The sequence below is a fragment of the Mus caroli genome, unplaced genomic scaffold (assembly GCF_978045245.1).
Source record: "Mus caroli unplaced genomic scaffold, Mus_caroli_1 scaffold_2, whole genome shotgun sequence".
NCBI classification, from domain to species: domain Eukaryota; kingdom Metazoa; phylum Chordata; class Mammalia; order Rodentia; family Muridae; genus Mus; species Mus caroli.
Window position 1 is genome coordinate 150,162,145 of NW_028227257.1, and position 22,583 is coordinate 150,184,727.

The window sequence follows — 22,583 nt, forward strand, 5'->3', positions numbered from 1 at the left end:
GAGCCGTTGCCTCCAACACACCGCTCCCTCTTGTCTGCAATGCTCCCTTGTGCTCTGTATTTGGCTCGTGGAAAACTGTGGCCTCCCCCAGGCAGCCTTCCTTGACTTCTTTCCCAGTGGAGTGATCGCTCCTACGCCTCCTCAAAGTGTCATGGTGCCTTCCTCCTGAGTGCTCCTGTGCCCTACAAGCCATATCCATATGTCACTGGTAAACATCCCTCTTCCCTCAGGGATGTGTGTTTCTTGAGGGCACCTGGAAGGCATGGAGCCAGCCCAAGAGCTGGGACCCAGAACACTTCTTTTTTTGTTTGTTTGTTTGTTTGCTTTTATTTTGGTTTTTGGTTTTTTCAAGACAGGGTTTCTCTGTGTAGTCCTGGCTGTCCTGGAACTCACTCTGTAGACCAGGCTGGCCTCGAACTCAGAAATCCACCTGCCTCTGCCTCTTGAGTGCTAGGATTAAAGGCGTGTGCCACCACTGCCCGGCCAGAACCCTTCTGTTGAGTGAATGCAGATGTCTGGGTGCCAGAGGCTGATCAATGGCAAGTGTGCAGGGGCAGGTGTTCAGTGGCAGGTGTGAAGGGGAAGGTGTGAAAGGGCAGGTGTGCAGTGGCAGGTGTGAAGGGGAAGGTGTGCAGGGGCAGGTGTGCAGGGACAAGTGTGAAGGGGAAGGTGTGCAGGGGCAGGTATGCAGTGTGTAAATGTTTGTTGCCCGGTGGGAGATCATGATTTGGCCAAGACCAAACCTTGGGGAATGAAAATGGACTGAGTGTGCCAGTCTCGAGGGAGGCTTCAGGGCCTAAGAATGCCTGGCTGTGGGGGAGGGGAAAGAGTGACCTTAGAAGAGTGACCTCAGGAGATAAGAGGGACAGAAGAGAGAGAGAGAGAGAGAGAGAGAGAGAGAGAGAGAGAGAGAGAGAGAGAGATTGTGTACAAGTCTGCAGGCTAGGCATAGACATACACTGGCTCTTGCCTCCATGACCTCTCTGTGACCCCCACCTGCACAGCCTGGGCCTCTCCACAGAATAGGAGGAGGGGCTGAGATCTCCCAGTGCACACCGCTGAACAGCCATTCTGTCCAACATCCCCATCCCCCAACTTTTGCCTGGGTCTTGCCTCAGGCCAGGCAGAGGTCAGGGAAAGGGCTGCCCTCCTCCTGCTGGCTGGCTAGCATGAGCATGAGACACCCTCCTACTGTGTTGCTTTGAGACATTCACTCCACCTCTCTGACTTTAATCCTGGGCTACACTGGACTTGCTACAGCGTTGTAGCTTAGAACGGGCTTTCTCCAGCCTTGACACAGTGGCTGGGCTGTAGCTCATTGGTGGGGTGTTTGTCGAGTGCACAAAGCCCTGAGCAGCTTTTCCAGCATCTCATGAACCCAGCGTGGTAGGTAACAAGCACCTGTGATTCCAGCACCAGGGAATTGGAGGCAGGAGAGTTGCAGTTCAAGGTTATCCTTGGCTGCATAGAGAGTTCAAGTCTCTGCTTGCCTTTTATCTCAGCGCTTCCCATCTCTGTGAAATTGAGACAGGCTTGGTTTACAGAGCGGGTTCCAGGCCAGTGCGAGCTACGTAGGGAGACCCTGTCTCAGACAAGACTCAGCGGAAGTGGTGGACAAGCTTTGCTTCTGCTTCTCTTTCCTCCTTCCCACATTCAGGACCCTGCAGAATGTCCCTGAATGCCCCTGATATAGACTAGGATGGAGGCATGTCTTCTTCCCTAGGTCTCTCGGCACTAGGTGGTCAGTGTAGGTTTGCTGTAAGTATCCAGGGGTTCCAATCCTCCACTCTGGGCCTCAGTTTCCTTAGCAGGCATCTTTGCCATTGAGTCCCTTAGCTCAGAACTGGTGCCTTTGTAACCTCTGCCACACGCTCTCGGACAGTCCCCTCTCTTGAGTTTTTTTTTTTTTTAAAGATTTATTTATTTATTATATGTAAGTACACTGTAGCTGTCTTCAGACACTCCATAAGAGGGCGCTAGATCTCGTTACGGATGGTTGTGAGCCACCATGTGGTTGCTGGGATTTGAACTCTGGACCTTCGGAAGAGCAGTCAGGTGCTCTTACCCACTGAGCCATCTCACCAGCCCCTCTCTTGAGTTTTAACCTCCCTGAAGCCTGAGGTCCGACTTTCTCCCTCTGCCTGTGCCTTCTCTCTTGGTCTTCCAGCTCCTGGTCATTAGAGAGGGACTTTGAATACAACCCTGTGCTGGACAGAGACAAGCAGTCCGGTTTCTCTTTGCTTTTTTGTGATGCTTAGAAGTGAGCCCAGGACCTTTGCATACTCAGGCAGGTGCCGCACCTCCCATCCAAAGACTAGCCCTAGACTGTTCTTAGTGTGGCCTCAAGGCTTAACACAGCACAGTTGGAACCTTCCCCATCTCTTCCTGAAGTGCACATCCCAGCTCCCTGTCTGTTCCAAGCCCTGCCTGCTCAAAGGTCACTCGTCCTTAGCTTCTCCCCCAGGGGTCACATAGCCTTAGCCTGGCATCTCGTACAGCCAGACCATCAGAGTTAGCCAGCCTCACCTACTGTACCCCACCCAACCCCCGTGAGGCCTCCATATCTAGTCTGCCTTGTTCTTGGCTCCACTGGGTACTGTGTCCAGCATCCTCTCTCTCCAGGGCAGAGATCTTTGAGGTTACCCTAGTTAGCTTTCGATTCCTATGATAAACACCATGACCAAAAGCCACCTGGGGAGGAACAGGTCCATTACAAATCACACTCCATCCCCCGAGGGAAGCCAGGGCGGGAACTCAAGGCAGGAACCAACTCAGAGGCCATGGAGGAGTGCTGCCCGCTGGCTTGTTCCTCATCTCTTGCTCAGTCTGTTTCTTACAGCTCAGGGGTCACACCACCCACAGTGTGCTGGGCCTATGACACCAATCACTAAGAAAATGCCCGACAAGCCAATCTTGATGTTCTGTCTTCTCAATGGTGCTAGCCTACTACCTGCCCTCAGGGAAGGGCCTGTGTTGGCTATATCACTTGAGACTCATACCTCTTCCATGAGTTTTGCTTCTGGGGGGTTGGGGGGGGGGAGCCTGTCCTAAGGCCTAGGAGGAATCCAGTCTACACTTAACTACTGTGTGTCCTTGGGCAGAGCTCCTACCTCTCTGTGCCCTGGATCCTCATGTATAAACTAGAGATCATGCTGGTCCTGATGCAGGGGCAGGGGAGACACTCCCATGGCTCATGGCATCAGGCTCAGCATAGGCAGGTAGCTGTCACCTTCACCTTGCTGTGGTGTTGATGTTGATGGTCTCCCCAAGGGCATGCTGCATCTTGTTTACTGTAGGCCTTAAGAGAATCTGTAGAGAGTACCTAGAGGGCCTGTCTGGAGGGGGTGAGGAGGCAGGGGTGGGGTCTGTGCATGTGAGTGTGTGTGTGGAGCCAGCAGGAGAACCTTCAAAGGGGGAGGGATGGAAGGGAGGAGGGATGGGAGGGAGGAGGGGTGGAAGGGAATAGGGAAGAGGGATGGGAGATAGGACAGAGGAGATATGGAAGGGAGGAGGAAGGAGAGGGAGAAAGGATGGAAGGGAGGAGGGATGGGAGGAAGAGGGAAGAGAGGGAGGAGGGATGGGAGGGAGGAGGGATGGGAGGGAGGAGGGAGGAGAGAGAGGGAGGAGGGATGAGAAAGAGGAGGGATAGAAGGCAGGAAGGATGGGAGGGAGGAGGGATGGCAACAAGCTGGAAAGCAGTGCCCAGCTGGCAGTGCAGAGAGGTCTCCAACACGGCTGAAGGAGAGAGCAGAGAGAGTGGCAAGAATTCCTGAGGAGACACTCTGGGTCCTGGGGGCACACAGTTTGAGTCAAGGGCTTGGGCTCTGGAGACTCCAGTCGGGGTCTGGGCTGGGGTACAACCGAAGCACATCCTAAATTCAGGGTCCTGGGATAGTGCCTGAGCTGGACAGCCAGTACCACTTGCAGGTGGTAGCTGTCCCCACACTGTCTCCATACAGTGGCCCTTCCTCTGTGGGTGTCCTGTGTTCCTTCCTTCAGGAAAACCCAATTCTGCCGGGTCTCCTCTTTTGTTTTGTTTTGTTTTGTTTTGTTTTGTTTTGTTTTGTTTTGTTTTGTTTTGTTTTTCGAGACAGGGTTTCTCTGTATAGCTCTGGCTGTCCTGGAACTCACTCTGTAGACCAGGCTGGCCTCTAACCCAGAAATCCACCTGCCTCTGCCTCCCAAGTGCTGGGATTAAAGGCGTGCGCCACCACTGCCTGGCTCTTGCCGGGGTCCTCTTACCATTTGAAAACGGCATCTCGTTAAGGACCCACAGTTCAGTTTGTGCTTCTGTAACAAACACTACTGGCGGGGTGGTTTACACACCACAGATGCTGACCTTCGCTGCCCTCAGGGCTAGATAGATCTAGGCGCTAGCAGCCTTTGTGTATGGTGAGGATCTGCTCTTCTGGGTTCATTTTCTTGCTGGGATCTGATATTATGAGAGAAGCAAGCAGGCTCCTTGTGGCCTCCTTCACAGTGGCCATTGCTGGGGCCAGAGCATCCCACATCCAGAACTCACTACTTTTTGCTGTTGTTTAATTTTATGCTTAATAGGGTTTTGCCTCATGTATGTATATGAACCATGCAGTATCAATGGAGGCCAGTAGAGGGCGTTAGATTCCCCTGAAACTGGATTTATTGATGGTTGTGAGCCTCCACATAGGTGTTAAGGTTTGAACACCGGTCCTCTGCAAGAGCAGCCAGGGCTCTTAATGGCTGAGCCATCTCTCTGAGGCCCCTTCTTTTTTAAAACTTGAAGTATGTGAATGTATGTGGGGAGAGGGATATGTGGATATGAGTACAGAAGCCATTGGGTCCTCTGGAGTGGAGTGAGCCCGGGATTGAGGTACCGGGAACCAAACTCTGGTCCCCTGAAAGAGCAGCAAGTGCTCTTAACCCCTGAGTCATTTCTTCAGTCCAGGACCCTGCTTCTCAATCCCGTTCACATTAGAGACTACAGTTTAACAGGGAAGCAGTAGGGAGTGACATTCAGACCACATATCTCATCTTCAAATACAGCCATTCTTTTGTATGCTTGCTTGTTTGTTTTGAGACAGGGTCTCCTGTAGCCCAGGCTGGCCTCAAATTCATTAAGTAGCTGAGGATGACCTTGGACTATCGATCTCTCTGTCTCTACCTCCTTTTCTGGGATTATAGGCAAGCCCTGCTGAGGTCACATTCCGAGTACCAGGGTAAGACTTTAACCTGTCTATTTGAGGTCCTCGTCCCCCCTTCCACCCCTATGACAAGTCTTGGTCTAGGTTTTCCTGAAGGGGGCTTTAAAGAAAGGCAGGTGCACCCAGCTTTTTTTGGCTAGGATGAAGGGGAGGTAGCAGACAGGTAACAGACAGCAGGGGAAAGAGTTAATGTGGACCGGTACTATCGAGCTCTGCCTGGTTGAAGTCAGGAGTCCAGCCCTTAGGGCTACCAGAGTTACCTGTTCAAAGCCTCTGCAATGGCTTATATTGATTCTAGATGCAATATTGATAGGGTCTAGAGTCCCGGAGGAGACACGCTTTTGGACATACCTGTGAGGGATCATCCGGATTAGGTGAGCTGCCCTGGAAGATCCATGGTAACTGATGGTTGAAAGAAAAGGAGAAGAAAGCTTAAGCAGCAACAGGCGCTGCTGCTCGCTGCTTGCTGCTCCCTGACGTGAGCCCAATGTAACCAGCTGCCTCCAGAAGCCTCTTTCAGGATTCCCCCACCACCGCTGGTTGTAGCCCTAAACTGTGGGCTAGAGTAAACTTTCCTTTCTTGAATGGTCTCTCTCCTGTATTTTGTCCGAGCAATGTGTCAAACCCACTGCCTCTCAGTACCTTGTTCTTTGCCTCCTCTGCTTCTCTCTGTGTGACTGTCTAGGTGATTGTGGGGAGGCGGGAGGTGAGATTCAGGTGAGGTGTGGGTGTAGGGCTCCCATGAGCCTACAGGGGCTGCTCCACAGTTAGCCTGCGTTATGCCACCAAGCCAAGAGACACCATGGGGTTCCAGGGTTGCCAATCCACTTCCAGCAGCCTCTGTTTCCAAGAGCCCCCTTTGAGGTCCTGGCTGCCTGTGCAAAACTTTTCTACCAAAGTCTCTCCACGATGAGTTAGAATATTTATGGGCGAGTCTCATACAGAAATCCTGACTCCTCTTGCCTGTTGGTCCTAGCTGGAAGACCCCACTGTAACCAGATGCAGGAGTGACTTTGAACTTAGTGAGTCCTGTGCTGTGCCAGGAGGGGTAACTTCCCTTTTCCCCTGCCCCCTTTTTTCTTTCCCCCTCCTGTTCCAGGTAACCAAGACTTCCAGCTGGCAGAGTGGAGCTACGGTAGGGAGAAACTCATATCCACCTAGGAGGTATGGCAGGGTCCATAGATAACAGGGCCCCAGTGCTGGGTTTACAACACTGCCGCCATGGTGGGCTTTGGACTCAGGGTGCTGTACTTCGTTGTCTGTTCCAATCTTTTGTGTTTGTTTTGTTTTCAAAGACAGAGTTTCTCTGTGTAGTCCTGGCTGTCCTGGAATTTGCTCTGTAGACCTGGCTGATCTCGAATTCAGATCCGCCTGCCCCTGGCACCTGAGTGCTGGCATTAAAGGCGTGCGCCACCATTGCCTGGCTTCCTGTTCTAATATCTTATTAAGCCATTACTCCAGGAAGAACATTGGGTATCATGACCATGTCCCCACTGTAAGCCTCCCTAACCACCAAATATGTCCCTTAGTCCTATCATTGTGCCCTCCTTTCCAACAGCCACCATGACCATTGTACACCTAGTAAGCTAGGACCACCCAAGGGCACAGCATAGGACACCAGAAATGTCTGGTTCTCCCGAGGCTGTCCCATCTGTCCACCTCTGACTGCAGAGCTCCTGTCTCTTTTAAAGTGATGCTTGCCTGCTGTACTGGCCTAGGGCATGTCCAAGAGGCCGAAGTCACCAGATGGTCATGCAAGGCAGCTGCTGTTTTGACCCACAGAGGCCTTTTGGGGATGGCTAGCAGCCAGAGCTACCACTGGGGGAAAGGACAAAAAGGCTGTGAGACCCCAAGTTTTACCCCATGGCCAGCTTCTACCTGGGATGCTATGGTCCCTGGTAAGGCACAAGCTCTGGGGTCAGGCCGACCTCCTAACCTCCTAGCTGTATGACCCTGAGCCACCCTTGGTTAGGGTTCCCTCTTTTCCCTTTGGCAGACTGTACAGCATTCTGAGTACAAGGCTTCACCTAGACTAGACATGCTGTTAATCCAGGGACCTCTTCTCCCGGGCAGAACAAGGGCTCCAGTCGTTGTCCTTGACCAACCAAGATACAGAGAGTTCACCAGGCCAGCCTAGGTCACATGACAGGCACAGGTTCAGTGTTGACTCCCAACCTAGTAGTGTTCCTGATCATACTCCAAAGGACAGCAATGGTGGGTCGACGGGAACAGGGATGGGGCATGCAGGGAGGGGAAGGTGGCAGCCTCATGTTGATCCCACACATGGTGCCTCCCCATAGCAAATACTTACCAATCCTTCCCGGATAACCTAGTAAACATGTAGGGGGCAGATGGCCAGATGGATGACTGGACGGATGTATGGGCAAATGGACCAGCAGGAAGGTGACGCTTAGCTCTGTATTGTCTTGAATTCCTAGTGCTGGCCAGCACGCTGGCTGCCAGCAATCTCCTTCTTCCTGTTGTCTGAGTCATTGCACCCAGCTTGTCCCCAAAGCTGAAAATACAGAAGGAAGGAAGACACAGAGACACCCCCCCCCACCTCACCACCAGCCCTGTTCTAAGATAAGGAAACTGAGGCAGGGGAGAGTCCCAACCTCACCGCTTCCCCAGCAGCTGTGGGCCTCTCTAGCCCTGCCTGGTTCCCCCACTACCGCAGGGGGAGTCTTAAGCTTCTTTTGCTGGGTTTCTGGAAACTGGGGGTAGGGTGGGGGTGGGGCCAGTCCATACATCTGATTCCCGGAGGCCTTGTCAGTCATCCTGAATCCTCTACATGGCTCCCAGGAAGCCCCGTGGCCTCTGCCCAGTGAACCACCTCCACTCTCCCCACAGAGACTCTTTCTCTTTCATCCTTTCCTCTCAGCCTCTCTTGTTCTCTTCCAGGGTTGGGTAGCAGGACACAGGAACCCAACTCTGTTTCCTGTGACCTTGGGGTCGTCCCTCACCTCTCTCTGTAGCCCAGCCTCTAGGCTCCAAGAGTCCTTGGCCACAAACAGTAGCTATTCTCTCTCTCTCTCTCTCTCTCTCTCTCTCTCTCTCTCTCTCTCTCTCTCTCCCCACCCCTCACGCCCACCCTGCCCTCTAGCCCCCTGTCTTCTCTCTCTGCCTAGTCTCTTGTACTAGTGTACTCTCCCATAGGGAGACTCCCACCCACAGCCAGCTTCTCCCTCCTCCACCCTCCCTCCTCAGAGAATGCCAAGTCTGCAGCTTTCCAGCGACCTTGAACAGGCAGCAGCTTGGCGCTTGGCTGGGAGAGCCCGGGGAGGGGCCTCGGAGCTAAGCCCTGCAGGTTGGTTCTGGCTAGGTGTCCGGACTGCACTGCTATGTCCCCCTCTACCCTGTTTACCTCGCTTTATCTCCACCCGCTGGCCCTTGTCACTTCCCTTCTTGCTCGCTATCTTTGTGGCACATCCCACTGTTAGAAGCCAGTTGCAGGGAGGCGGAGATTCTTGGCTTCTGCTTTTAGAAACCCTGGACCAGGCCTGGCACACTATAGTCGCTCACAGCCAGGCTAGAAACCGAAAAACACTCTCTGCTCTGGACAACACTATTCACTGAGTCCTCCCTGGGCGCTACCTCTATGTGCCTAACAGCGTGCTAGGACCCCATGGCAAGAGGGGGAAACCGAGGAGGCACGCAGTAGCAGGCTTGCAGAGTCTAGACCTGAACCCACGGCGTTCTGGTCTTCCTCCTGTCACCGCCTCTCTTCAGCCTGGGGTGGCAGGTGCATGTCCGGCGCCCCCGGAGAAGCAAAGGGTCAACCGAACGCCCCCGCCCAGGCCTCAGGGCCATCCTCAACACGGCCACCGCGAGCTCAGCCCGCGCCCACCGGGAGCTGGGGAGGGAGAGAAAAATGAGTTTTCCCGGCGCCCGGTGGCGGTGTCAATTGATCGCGCGCGGGCGGGGGCGCGCGGCGGGCTGGGGGCCTGGCTCGCAGCTGCCGGCGCGCAATTATCGGGAAAAAACCCGGGCGGCTGCGGCGCTGAAATTAGTTATCGATCCCTCGGCGGGGCCGCGCTCGTCGCTGACGGCTGCAGACCCCGGCCGGGCCCGGGGGCGGGGCCTCCCGGCACTCCTCGGCATCCCCCCTACTCCCGCTCACCCCGCGGTCCACTGGCGCTCAGTTGACCGCCCTGTCCTCCTCAGCAGGCCTGCACTGCTGAGGGCTGGGCAGCTGAGCGCCTGGGAAAGTTCGAGCATCCTCTGAGCCGCAGGCTGCTCGGCTGTATACTGGGGCTGGGGTCCTTCCTGAATCTTGATCCTGGGAGAAGACTCTGTCGTGCTGAGGCATCCCTGCCAGGCGGCTGTGGGGACGTTTATACAATTTATTTTATTGTTTGCATTTCTTTACGTAGTGTATGGGGGTGGCACATGTGTGTCCCAGTGGAGGTCAGAGGACAACTAGTGGGAGTGGGTTATCTCCTTCCACACAGCCGGTCCTGGGGATAGAACTCGTGTTGTTGGGGTATGTGGCAAGCTCCTCTATCTGATGAGCTGTGTGACCTGTCCTGGGCATTTAAACATTTTATACAAAGCAATGATTTTTAAAAATTTATTTTTATTGTATGTATATGAGTACACGGTAGCTGTGTTTAGACATACCAGAAGGGGGCATCGGATCCCATTACAGATGGTTGTGAGCCACCACCTGGTTGCTGGGAATTGAACTCAGAACCTCTGGAAGAGCAGTCAGAGCTCTTAACCGCTGAGCCATCTCTCCAGCCCAAAAGCAACAATTCTTGCCAGAGGTTTCCAAAGATGTGACACCCTACCTTCAAGATGAGAAAACCAAGGCAGCAAAGGCAGACAGACAGATGGATATACAAGTGGACAGTGGCCTCAACACTCGGGAGCCTGGTCGAGACACAGGCTGGGGAGTGGCTGGGTTGGAGTGGCCTGGCTTCTCAGCGCAGAGCCTGGGACAGTCAGTCTGGGCCCCTTAGCCATGCTGAGCAGTGCCTCCAGCTTCAGGCAGGAGGCAAAGAAAGGGAGACAGCATCTTGCTCCCACTTCTGTTCTCAGCACCCAGCTAGGAGAGGAGGGAGGCACCAGCCTGGAGGAAGGGACCTAAGTTCTAATCTTGACCCTGGAGTCACAGGCTCTCCACCATTCCCCAGGCCTTCTGCACTTTTATGTAGAGGAGGGTGGACCTGTGTCTCCTGCGGCTCTTTGCGGGTACTGTGCTCATCTCCCAGCCATGGGTGCATGGGGGAGGGCAGAGGGTGGTAGAATTAAAACAAGTCTTTCTATGTAGCCCAGGCTAGCTTGACACTTGAGCCTCCTGCCTCTGCTTCCTGAATATGAGGATGCAGGTGTACATCGGCCTGCCAGCACTGCATATTTTCACGCAACAGCTACTACGCACAAGCAGGAGCTGTTGGTCCTGGGTATCGTGGGTCCCCTGAGAACAGGACAGCCTGTGTTCTCCCTCCGGGCAAGAAGAAGGTTAACTCTGCTGTTACACTACTTACATCGCCATGGTGAGTTCAGGGGGGTGAAGGATAGCACCAGATTGGGGTCAGAGACTAGTCCCAAGGGAATACTAAGGCCAATTTGAATAGGAACATGGAACTGTGTAGCTTAGAACCACTGGGGAAAAAGCCACTGTTAGGGATGGGCAAATGCTGCGCAGAAGCAGGCAGGAAGGACCATGGGCTTGGGCTCTGTCATGGCTGGGGTAACTCAGGGAGTATGGGAGGAGTCTGAACAGCAGGAAGGGCAACAAGGTTCAGCCCATTTCCTCTTTGGGTGTCTGTGTTGTTTTAGCCCATGGGCTTGGCCTGCAGGGAGCCTGTGTTGGGGGGGGGGGCAGGTGGCCCCATGTGGTCTCCCTGAGCCTCAGTTTCTTATTCTGAGCTCAGCCCTGGGTTCGAATCTTCTTCGACAAGCCCTAGGACCTGGGTGTAACTATATCAAATGGGCAGGTCTGGGGATACGGCTCAGCTGGTAGACTGCACCCGTGGTGTGGGAGATTCCCTGGGTCCCACCTCCAGGGCAACAGGAACTGGGGGGTGTTGTCTGTCTCCCAGCACTTGGGAGGCAGAGAGGCAGGGGCATGGAGAATTTAAGGCTATTCTCACCTACATAGCCAGCTCCCAGCCAGACAAGGCCAGAAGCAATCCTCCTCCAAAACAAACCAACAATCAACCAAGTGGTTGCTACAGTGCCACCATGAGGTTCGGTTGGGTTTGCTGGCCACGATGAGTCCTGACTTGAGGTATGACTTCCTCTTTCTTCTCTCCTGTATCTTTCTTTTAGACGCTGGCCAGAGCCTGGCGCTGCCATTTCCCTGGTCCTTTCTCTTTTCCATTCTTTTTTTTTTTTTTTTTGGTTTTTCAAGACAGGGTTTTTCTGTGTAGCCCTGGCTGTCCTGGAACTCATTCTGTACACCAGGCTGGCCTCAAACTCAGAAATCCGCCTGCCTCTGCCTCCCGAGTGCTGGGATTAAAGGCGTGCGCCACCATGCCTGGCCCATTCTTTCTTTAAAGCCCTCATTGCTACTGTGTGGGTCCTTGGAGGTGGCTGACCTCCATGCAGGCTCAGAAGGCACGAGATTTCTCTCTCCTCCGTTGGCCTTGTCTTGGGAGCTGCTGAGGTTGGCAGGCTGTCTTTCTTTCTTTGATTTTCTGAAACAGGGAATTCACTATGTCGATGAGGCTGTCCTGGAGCTCACATAGATCCACCTGCCTCTGCTTCCTGGTACTGAGATTAAAGATGCGTGCCACTAAGCCTGGCTACGATGGTTCTTTTGAATTCTGATAAAATTGTCCAGGAGCATCAAAACAAAGCCACACTGTTGTGATAAATATTACTTTGGGGGTTTTACCCCCACTTTGGACCATATGGTTCCCAAATAAAAGACACAAAACTCTTTAGATTTATCATAAGCCTTAAAACACTAGAGCTGGGCAGATACCAATTCTCTGTGCTATTTTGTCTACTTTCCTATTAATGCGCCCAAGATATCACCATGTTCAGCCCGGGCCACTCCCACTCCAACAGGCTGGCCCTCCTTCCTTGCTATGGTGCTCCCTGCCTGAGATCCCAAGTCTGGTACCTCACGCCACGTCTACCTTTTTTCTGCCCAGCATCAGACCAACCCACTCCACAAAACAGACAAACAGAATCTGGAGGGATGATTTAGCAGTGGAGAGCATGCACATAACCTGTGTTCTGTTCCCAGCTCTGATACCAAGTGCATTTTAACCGTGGGTGACTCCTGTTCCTGGGGCTCTGGTGTTCCTCTCCTGGCCTCCACGGGCACCTGCACTCACTCCTTCATAGCCACACAGGCACAACTGCTGCAGATAAAACAATTAAGTCTCAGCTGGGCAGTGGTGGCGCACGCCTTTAACCCCAGCACTTGGGAGGCAGAGGCAGAGGCAGAGGTTGGCAGAGTTCTGAGTTCAAGGCCAGCCTGGTCTACAGAGTGAGTTTCAGGACAGCCAGGGCTACAAAGAGAAACCCTGTCTCAAAACAAAACAAAACAAAACATTAAGTCTTTAATTCTCTATTAGCAAAACTAAAACCCCACCAAGTCAGTCAATCAAACGGAAAAATGGGGGCGTAGGGGGTTACAGAGCCAGTTGGTCCTCAGGATCTGAACTCCTTTGGGACAGGAGAGGTGTCAGTCACTCTGCTGGCCACAGCAACCCTGGCCTGCTGCCAAAGAGAAAGAAAGCTAGAGGGTGGGGGTGAGAGGAATGTGGGGTGAAGGGGGTTGCTGTTCTGTCTCCCCTCTGGGACCTGGAAACCTGGAGAGTGTGAAGAAGTAGGGAGTGTGTGTCTGTCCTGACTGGCTGGCTGGCGGGGTAGATTGAATGATAGGAAGCCGCTTCCCTGCTTTGTGGAGACTGATGCTTCCTGGCTTAGGACAGGTGGCAGTTTAGTTCCCAGTTGGGAGATTGTAGAATCCCACAGATGACTGCCTGGGGCAACCTTCTGTGGGGATGCAAGAGTTCTCAATATTCCACACAGCAAATGTCTGTGCTGAGAAGCAGGGTGTATCTCTGTGACTCGGGGGGCCAGGGTCTGTGCTCGTGGGGCACATTCAGAGGAGGGGGAACATGCATGCTCCAGTATGTATCAGTAGACATGTGAGGGACACATATGTCTCTGCAGGTGTAATGGGTAAGTGCCTGTGTCTGTGACATGACAGAACCTGCTGTGGGTCTACAGGTACACGCATGCGTGTGTGTGCGTGCGTGTGCATGTGTCGCCATTCCATGTCTGCAGTGCTGACTGTAGGTTGGCACAACTGTGTGCATTTATGTTCACAGCCGCCTGTGTGTGTCTGGCATGTGCCTGTGTGTATCCACTGGTACTTGGTTGTCAGGCTGCATTTTCATGTGGGTGAATGTTTCTGTGTGTGGGACAGGCTTCACTATGGAAGTCAGAGATGGGTGGGTATGGAACAACCTACATGCCTGTGTATCATTTGTGTGGGTAGCTTAGTCATCCCTGTGAACACTGTCATGGCTTGACATATATTCATCAATAGTTCTGTACACATATGTGCACACACAACTCCTCCAAGTGCTCAGGTATTTCAGGGTGTGCTAGTGTCCATGTCTGCTTCCAAGTACTTTTCAAAATGCCCTGAGTATGGGGAGCACAGCACACTCATGGGGAGCACATCTCACTCATGAGGAGCACAGCACACTCATAGGTAGTAAAGCACACTCAGGGGGTACATGGTACACTCATGGGGAGCACAGCACACTCATGAGGAGCATAGCACATCCAGGGGGAGCACAACAAACTCATGGGGAACATATCATACTCATGGGGAGCACAGCACACTCATAGGGAGCACATCTCACTCATGGGGAGCATAGTACACTCATGGGGAGCACAGCACACTCCTCATGGGGAGCACATCTCACTCATGGGGAGCACAGCACACTCATAGGGAGCACATCTCACTCATGGGGAGCACAGCACACTCATAGGGAGCACAGCACACACAGCACACCCATGCAGGGGAAAGCATTCTCCCAGCTTCTGCAGTACTCCAGAGGGCAGAGAGGACAGACACCGCAGGGCTTGCCTGCCCACTGCTGGGAAGAGGATACTGAAGAGGAGAGTTGTGCCAGCAGTGTAGGCAGCTGCCCTCACCCAGCTGGGCTTCAGGAAAATAGTTCCTCCTGCCTGCTCCTCAGGCATCCAGGGCTGGCAGAGGCAGCAGACAGCAGGTGGCTTGGAAGAGCAGGCAGAGGCTTTCTAGGGCTCCTGGCCAACAGAGGCTCTTCTGGGTCTCTGAGCTTACAGGGACCAACGGCCGCCACTGTGTCCATTATGAGCCTCGTGTGCCTGCCTCTGGGCCTCTGCATGGACCATCCAGCTCCTGTGGCTGTGGACCTGGCTTTTCTTAACATTTTCCCTGTTCAGAGCTAGACAGGGAACGGAGTTAGACAGCTACATTCTAGAGGGGCTTAGGTCCACATTGCCCACCCTGGTGACTGAGATGGAGCCGAGGGTGCAGGATGCCTGCCGGCTTGGTTTCTAACTCCCTGTTCTCTCCCTGCCTTTCCCTCTCCATTCTTCCTGTCTCCCTTTCCATAGCTGTTGCTGTCTGGATATTTCCATACCACCCAGAGCAGCTCGCTCCACTCTCTGTGAAGTTCCGCACCTCAGTGGCTCTTCCCATCTCCCTATTCAGGGGTAGACCGCTACCCTCCGGACACAGTTCTTCACCCTCTGAAGACTTTGCGATCTCTCAGCATCCTTCTGTCCCCACCAGGAGTCTCCTTGGTTGTGGCTTGTTCGTCTCGCCTCTGAGGAGTGACTGGTAGACTTCCTGTCGCATCTGTCTCTCTTCTACCTGTCCATCAGAAGGACCCTCTTCCAAACTTCTCTGTACCCCACTTCTCCCACCCTTCCCATTCCCCCTGACCAGTTTCATCCCCTGCTGTGCCTCTCTCCTCACTCCTACCCCCATTTCCCAGCATCCCTCAAGTTCTCTGTACATTGCCTGGGACAATCCCATCCTAGTGCCTCATGGAAGAAACCCAAATCAACCTCCTGGACTCAGTGGTACCCATTTTCTTGGTGTGTGTGCCTTGAGGCCACTTGTGATAGTCTTTTTTTTTTCTTTTTTCTTTTGTTCAGAGTATTACTCACTATGTAGATTAGGGTGGCCTCAAACTCACAGAGATCTGCTTGCCTCTGCCTCCTGAGTGTGAGGATTAAAGACCCCACTGGACGATCAGTCTTGATTCTTAACTGGATTGGAAGGCACCTAGATTAGCAATCACACACATGTGGGTGAGTTGGCAAGGGAGGGAGGTCCATCCCTACTTTCAATGGTATCACCCAGGAAGCTCAGGGCCAAGCAGGGAGAAAAGAGACAGCCTGGGTACTGGCTACCCCTCTCCGTCTGCTTCCTGGCCACTGTGATGTGAGTGACTTTGCTCCAGCAGGTTCTCTACACGTGGAGCCAGAGGTGTCTGAAGTCAGGGTCCAAAAGGATCCTCCTTATTTTGAGTTTTGCTTGTCACAGCAAAAGCTTCTGGAACAAAGTCACTGAGGTACTTAACCTGACCGTGTGGTTCTTACCTGTCTTATCAGGAAAGATCTAGAAACACAGAATTGAGTGTAGTGTGTCCCTGTAGTTTCCATACTCATGAGGTAGAGGCATGAGGAGGATAAATTCCAGGCCAGCCTGGAATACATGTGCAGACCTATCTCCAAACGTTAATGGATCAGGGATGGTAGCCCACACCTTCAATCCTTGCACTCAGGAGGTAGGGGTAAGCGGATCTCTATGAGTTTGAGGCCAGCCTGGTCTACCAAGTGAGCTCTAGGACAGCCAGGGCTACACAGTGAGACTCTGTCCCAAAACAATCTAATTAACTAAAAATAAACAACTAAAGTTAGGGCTGGAAGGATTGCTTTGCAAATCTGAGTACCAGTGTCTGGATTCTGGCTCCTATGTATCAAGATGGATACAAACATCTGTAACATTCCAACAAACATCTGTAAAACTCAACTCCATGATGGGAAGAGAAAGAAGGATTTCTGGGGCTTTCAGCCTAACAGAGAAAACCCCTCCCCAGATTCAGGGAGAGAACTTGCTTCAAAGAAAAAGGTGGACAGTGGAAGAGGAGACCACCCAGCATGCATGTATCATGCAAGCACGTGTGTGTGCACATGTTCACATGCACACATCCCCATAGAATGTATTACAGTCTCTCTCTTAGAAATTAATTTTTTAAATTTAAATTTTAGATAATTTTTAAAGTTAGTTCATTTTTAAAAGTGACACGCAGATTAAAGAATCTGTAGGAAGCTGTCAACAGTGGAACTGGTATCAGGTAGTTCTAATAGATGCTCAGAAGACTAGCATGCCCAGAGAAGCTTTAGATGAGATAAGGACAGAACCAGGAACTGGACTACATGTCACCCTTGTGATACACTAGCAAAGAACTTGCTCTCATGTTGTCCATTTCCTGAGTGAGGGCTAACAGTGAGGGAGGGCTGACAAGGAGGGAGAGCTGACAGTAAGGGAGGGCTGACAAGAAGGGAGGGCTGACAGTGAGGGAAAGCTGACAGTGGGGAAGGGCTGACACTGGGGGAGGGCTGACAGTGAGGGAGGGCAGAAAATGGGGGAGGGCTGACAGTGAGGGAGGGCCGACAGTGAGGGAGGGCTGATGATGAGGGAGGGCAGACAATGGGGGAGGGCTGACAGTGAGGGAGAGCTGACAGTAAGGGAGGGCTGACAGTGAGGGAGGGCTGACAGTGGGGGGAGGGCTGACAAGAAGGGAGGGCAGAAGTGTCAAAACAGTTCAGAATTCAGGCTGTGGCACGGTCACTGCTTGCTGCTGTTAGCCAGGTTTGTAGTGAAAATGAGGATCAAAAAGTGGACTCAGAATGTTAAATTGGAGAAACCTGTGCCAAGTTGAAGGTAAGGAAGGGAATGTTTCTGAAAGTATCAGAGCCCCTTTAAACAACAACAACTAAGATGGGAGCTGGAGGTTAAGATGGCTCTGAGTATTGTACTTACAAAACAAGCAGGTTCAGTTGCCACAACCATGTCAGTTCCAGGGGATCTGATGTCCTCCTATGCACTCATATGCACACATGCTCGATGTGCTCTCTCTCTCTCTCTCTCTCTCTCTCTCTCTCTCTCTCTCTCTCTCTCTCACACACACACACACACACACACACACACACAAGCCTGATAACCTAAATCTGATTTTCAGGATGCACGGGGCAGAAGGAGAGAACTGATCCAACTGTATGTTGTCCTCTGACACAACACACACACAAACATGATAGATAGATAGATAGACAGACAGATAGATAGATAGATAGACAGATAGATAGACAGATAGATAACACTCATACACATACGATAGATAGACAGATAGATAGATAGATAGATAGATAGATAGATAGATAGATAGATAAGTGTGTGTAATAAAAGTTTTTTTTGTTTTGTTTTGTTTGGTTTGGTTTTTGTTTTTTGTTTTTTTCAAGACAGGGTTTCTCTGTATAGCCCTGGCTGTCTTAGAACTCACTCTGTAGACCAGGCTGGCCTCGAACTCAGAAATCCGCCTTCCTCTGCCTCCCAAGTGCTGAGATTAAAGGCTTGCACCACCACTGCCCGGCATAAAAGATTTTTAAAAAGATAAATCTTTGCATTGGGACAATAGAAATAAATGTTTTGAAACCAGCTCTTGAGAATTGGCCAGACCCTGTCCATAGTAAGCTGAAGGGTCTGAAAGAGTAAATTCATTTGAAAGAGTTTCTGTTGAGCCACAAGTCCTTCTTGGGTGCCCTTCCAGCATAAGGCCACCTAGGAAGTTGAGGTGGAATGTTGTGGTTTATAGAGTGTCTTTGGGTGCTAAACTTGTGTTCATTTTGATGGTCTCTTGGGTGGATTGAGTGCTGAGATTAGAAAGCGTATCTTGGGGCTGGAGAGATTGCTCAGCGGTTAAGAGCACTGACTGCTCTTCCAGAGGTCCTGAGTTCAATTCCCAACAACCGCATGGTGGCTCACAACCATCTGTAATGGAATCTGATGCCCTCTTCTGGTGTGTCTGAAGACAGCTACAGTGTACTCACATACATAAAATAAAGAAATAATTCTGAAAGAGAGAGAGAGAGAGAGAGAGAGAGAGAGAGGAGGGAAGGAAGAAAGGAAAACATCTCTGCCTCTTGATTAATTGGGGTTGCTCGAATAAAAATGTCCTCCACAAACTCGTGTATTTGAACACAGGGTCCCTGGTTGGCAGGAGGCTTAGGAGCTGTAACTTTCCTGTAGGAAGTGTGTCACTGTAGACCTTCAACTTCTGCACAAGCCTGCATTCTTGCTGCTAGCTGCCATGATGTCCTGCCACACTGAATTCCTATCCCCTTGGAACTGTGAACCCAAATAAACCCTTTCTTCCAAAAGTTGCCTTGGTCATGGTGCTTTATCAAAGCAACAGAAAAGTAGTCCATGTACCCTTGGCCTCTTCCATGAAGGCCTTACTATCGAACTCAGCCTTGCCCTTACCCTCTACCTCCAGCCAAACACTGCCGGTGCTTGGGGTTGGTTGAGCCTCTGGGAGGTATGCAGGTATGTTTTCTGGCTTCTTTATTGAATTCTATTACCTCTACCACCCTTCTCCACCCCATACCCTTCCAACCCACCAACACTAGGTAAGAGAGTAAGAAAGTTAGAGGGGAAAAGGATATAGATCTCTTTAGACTACTTTCTGCTGGTCAGAGGCATCAAGTTCCTTGGGGCAAGTCATTAGCAATCTAATAATCCAGCAATTCAGCAATAGCAAAAGCAACAGCAGGAACCAGCAGCAGAAGGAGGAGAACCAGCCACCCTTGGAGCCTCCAGCCCCTCGCTCTAGGATTTATAAGAGACTCCAGAATTCCAAATGTAAACTATGCTCAGCTGGCAAAATCATGCCCCTCCTAGAGCGTGAGACAAATCATAGTCACCTGCTGTAGACAATCTGAAGCAGCCCCATATCCTACACCTGGGATTAAAACAAACATACACACATTTCTGTGTTTCTAAAGAAAACAATTTCCCACTACAGAAGTAGGTTTCATTATGTGAGAAAATCTTTGATTATTTCTCCCCAGTTGACACGTCTCTTTCTCCTTTCCTTCTGGGACTCTAATAATGCATATATTGTGTGCTTAGGGTAATCTTGCTGCTCCTTCGTGCTCTCCTTCCCCTTTCTCCTCCTTCTGATTCTCTTCCTTGATTATTTTTCCTCTGACTTCATTTTGTATAATCTTATATGTTAGGCTATGTCATGAGACACGCCCTGGGTATTTTTATCTCAGACACTATCAACTGCAAAACTTGAATTTAGGGCTTGATTTAGATGGCAAAGTGGGTAAGGGTACTTGCCGCCAAGACTAACACCCGAGTTCCTGAGTTCCATATAAAGGATGCACATGATGGGGGGACAGGACTGACTAGACTAATTTTTTTTTTTCTTTTTGTCCCTGCCCCTTTGGTTTTTTCTGTGTAGCCTGGGTAGTTTTGGAAGTCACTTTGTAGACCAGGCTGGCCTAAAACTCAGAGGTTTGTCTGCCTCTGCCTCTTGAGTGTTGGAATTGAAGGTGTGTGCCACCACTGCCAGAGTTGCTCCCCCCCTTTTTTTTTTGTTTTTTGTTTTTTTCTTTCAAGACAGAGTTTTGAAAAAAACATGGCTGTCCTGGAACTTACTCTACACCAGGTTGGCCTCAAACTCAGAAATCCGCCTGCCTCTGCCTCCCGAGTGCTGGGATTAAAGGCGTGTGCCACCAACGCCTGGCTAGAGTTGCCCCTTTTAAGAAAAATAGAAAAATGGTTTTAAAAGACTCTTCCCCATGCCCTAGCCTGCTCAGTCTGTGTATGCCAGAGCTAAAACCTTTCAGAAGCCTACCCAGCTTATTCTTTTCTTTCTAGGGCATTTTTTTTATTTCCTTTTTGCATCTGTTTATGCTCCATGCACAGACTGAGCCTATGCCTTGTGTCTCACCACTGAGCTACATCTCTGACAGGATTATTATTATTGCTGTTGTTTTATCCTGCTAGTCACTATAGGTTGGCCTCAAAGTCAGGCTCCTCCTGTCTCTCTGCTGGGATTATGGCTGTATGTAAACACAGTTATAACTGTCAATTTTTTTTTTAATCATATGTCAGATACTGCAAATTTTGGCTATTTTTGTGTCTATGTAAACCTTCACACTGTTCTGCAAGACAGTTCCCTGGAAACTAGCCTCCTTTCCAGTCTTGTTTTGTGACTTATCAGACAGGAGGTGCAGTGGTACTCAGTTAGGACTAGTTATTGAACACCTCAGAAGCCACCCCTGCCCGGTGGCTAGAGAGCAGCAGTTCCGTCGGCTGGCTGGTGTGAGGTGCTATTCACAAGCTATGGTGAGCACTGTGTTCCAACCCTCTCTAATGGTTCTTATTTTGGTCTTTAAAAAACAACTGCGTCAAGCCCACAAGGTGACTCAGTTGGTAAATATGTGTGCCGCCAAGCCTGGTAACCTGAGTTTATCCTCACAATTCACACGGTGAAGGAAAGGACCGACTCCTGTGAGTTGTTGTCTAGCTAGCTGGCTGAGGTTTGGTGAAGGAGTTCCGACATGAGGAGTGATTGATGAAGACATCTGACCTTGACCTCTGACCTCTATAACAAGCGGGCACGGACTTGCATGAGTATCCACGTGAATGCGTGCACACACTCACACAACAGGCTGGCTCACATAGACACTAAATAAATAATTTAATTAATTAAAAAAAAAAACAAAACAAAACAATGCAACCCCACCACACCATGTATTTCTTTTTGGCCCAAAGTGAGGCATTGGCCTCTTGAATCTACTAACCTTTCTCCCACCTCCCAGACATCCAGGCCCTTTTACCTCTGGCTGGGTGATACCCATGGGCACCCTGGGCTCCGGCTCTGGCTCAGGCTCAGGCTTTGGCCCACTCCTTCAGCCCTTCCTTATTGCCATTTGGCTGAGTGAGCGAGCTACCAGCTTGCTGTGTTACCAGGGACTGCTCCTCCTCAGCAGTCTGCATTCACACAGCTGCCCCAGACTTCTCAATTCTTTTGCTTCTTCAGTGTCAGCAAGGAGGTGAGGCCCAGCAAGGAGAGGCCCAGCAGAGGAAGCCAGGACCAGGGGTCAGGCCACCCGCCCTCCTCCAGGACTGCCAGACACAGCCACTGATCCAGTCCAGTTTTACATGACAAAGAAGCTACTTACAGGGTCCTCATGGGTTCAACTGTCACTTGATTACAAGTGGACACCTGCCTAAGACTGTTGGGAAACTGAGGCTCAGGAATAGGGTGACTGGGGGCAGGGTGCTCAAAGCTCAGAGCCCACTATTGGGCTCACCCCAAAACTGTCACATACTCTACCAGGAAAGCAAGCTGCAGGGACGCAGGGGACCCAAGGTCAGTCTGAGGTCAGACCCTGTCCAGCCGAATTACTCATTAACTCCTCAAGTCAGGGCACTGAGTTAATGGCCTGTGGAAAGCTGGGGGAAATTCTTCCTGGGAAGGCAGAAGGACCAGCAAGAGAGGAACCCTACACATGAAGGAGAGGCTGTTATTCATCCTCACGCGTGCGCACACACACACACAAACACACAATGCCACTCTGTCTAGCAATGGGCAGGGCCCTTGAGGCCTGGTGGCCTGGCTGGAAGATTTAACGATTTAGGGACCATCCAGGGCGCTCTGTCTACAGCAGAGGGTATATGGGTCTAGTTGGTGACTTGGCCTGGAGAGGTGGCAAAGACCTGCAGACCTTGCCCCAACTCGCTCAGTCCATTGCCCATGGCACACTCTGTCCCTCTGGGGTTGGTGGCAGCAAGCCGGCCTCCATCCACATCAGGGATTGTCTCCAGTGTCACCGGTCTCCCTGAACCTCCGATAGTCTGCTCCTGCACCATGTTTGTGAACATGGTTATTCAGAAGGGGCCAAAAAGGCAAGCCATGAAGTGTGGGCTGGGAGCCCAGGAAGGACTAAGAGAGCCAGGGAGAGCTGGAGGCTTGTCCTGACACCCATGTCGCTGAGGATGGGGTGGAGATGAAGAGAAAGGGTTGGATGAGGTGAGGTCTTGGGGAGCAGGTGGGCAGGAGGCTACAGAGTTATGGACTGAGTCCAGCAAGCAAGGGCTCTGTGAGATCAGGACTCCAAGGTAGGTTTAGGAATGAAGAAAGGGCTTCCTTGGAAAGTGGGCAGGGCATTTTTAAAGGACACTCTAGGGTTCAATTCCCTGACCTTGGAGCTGGGGCAGGCCTCCTGTGCACGTCTCTCAGAATCAAGGTCTCTGGGAAAAGCTCTTCAGCTGGGACCCTGCGTATAAGAAACTGATGAAGCCCGAGCCCCCAGTGCTTTCTACACGGTGTGGCGCGTGTGGGGGTGTGG

General features: G+C 51.5%; 1 long non-coding RNA gene across 1 annotated transcript; it reads left to right on the forward strand.

Annotated features, from left to right (window-relative positions):
• Positions 1–8,417: 8,417 nt before the first annotated feature.
• On the forward strand, positions 8,418–16,634 carry LOC115030400 (uncharacterized). Its single transcript, XR_003836006.2, has 3 exons — positions 8,418–8,487; positions 10,453–10,678; positions 14,763–16,634. It is a non-coding gene; the product is annotated as an uncharacterized LOC115030400 (long non-coding RNA).
• The last annotated feature ends 5,949 nt before the right edge of the window (positions 16,635–22,583 follow it).